The following is a 1,224-nucleotide window of genomic DNA, read 5'->3' as shown; positions in this document are numbered from 1 at the left end:
CCAAGGTTCAAGTAGAATACAGAGGAGAGACACAGAGCTTCTACCCGGAGGAGGCATCTTCTATGGTGCTGATAAAGACGAAGGGGATTGCGGAAGCTTAACAAGGGAAGACTGTTACCGGTGCTGTGGTCACTGTGCCAGCTTTCCTTTAGTGACTCTCAGCGTCAGTCAACCAAAGATGCTGGAACTATTGCTGGTCTTAATGTACTTAGGATTATCAACGAACCAACAGCTGCTGCTATTGCTTACGGCTTAGACAAAGAGGTTGGAGCTGAAAGAAATGTGCTTTTCTTTGATTTAGGTGGCACGTTTGATGTGTCAATCCTCACTATTGAGGATGGAATCTTTGACGTGAAATCTCCAGCCAAAGACACCCTCTTAGGTGGAGAAGATTCTGACAACCGAGTGGTCGATCATTTGATTGCTGAACTCAAGTGCAAGCTCAAGAAGGACATCAGTGAGAACAAAAGAGCTGTCCGCCGTCTTTGTGCTGGATGTGAGCCAGCTAAGAGGACCCTTTCTTCTAGCACTCAAGCCAGTATCGAGATTGATTCCCTCTACGAAGGAATCGACTTCTACACCTCCAGTACTCGTGCTCGATTTGAAGAGCTGAACGCTGACCTGTCCCGTGGCACTCTGGACCCTGTGGAGAAGGCTCTTCGAGATGCTAAACTGGATGAGTCTCAGATCCATGGCATTGTCCTGGTGGGTGGTTCTACCCGTATCCCCAAGATCCAGAAGCTTCTGTGGGACTTCTTCAATGGAAAAGAATTGAATAAGAGGATCAGCACTGATGAGGCTGTTGTTTATGGTGCTGCTGTTCAGGCAGCCATTTTATCTGGAGACAAGTCTGAAAATGTCCAAGATTTGCTGTTGTATGTCACTTCCTCCTGCTGGTGGCGTCATGACAGTCCTCATCAAGCACAATACCACCATTCCTACAAAGCACACCCAGACCTTCACTACCTACTCTGACAACCAGCCTTGTGTGCTCATTCAGGTACACAAAGGTGAGCGTGCCACGACCAAGGAGAACCACCTGCGTGGCAAGTTTGAACTCACAGGCATACCTCCTCCACCCTGTGGTGCTGCTCAGATTGAAGTAACTTTTGATATTGATGCCAATGGTATCCTCAATGCTTCTGCAGTCCATAAAAGTTCAGGAAAAGAGAACAAGGTTACCATCACTAATGATAAGAGCCGTTTGAGCAAGGAGGACATAGA

The 1,224-nt window shown here is 47.4% G+C and overlaps 1 pseudogene; it reads left to right on the top strand.

Moving 5' to 3' along the window:
• The window catches only part of LOC101578530, a 1,913-nt pseudogene extending 694 nt beyond the window's left edge, over window positions 1-1,219 (top strand).
• Window positions 1,220-1,224: the final 5 nt, after the last annotated feature.

The sequence above is a fragment of the Octodon degus genome, unplaced genomic scaffold (genome assembly GCF_000260255.1).
Source record: "Octodon degus isolate 3935 unplaced genomic scaffold, OctDeg1.0 scaffold00077, whole genome shotgun sequence".
Classification (NCBI taxonomy): Eukaryota; Metazoa; Chordata; class Mammalia; order Rodentia; family Octodontidae; genus Octodon; species Octodon degus.
This window is presented reverse-complemented; position numbering and strand designations above follow the sequence as displayed.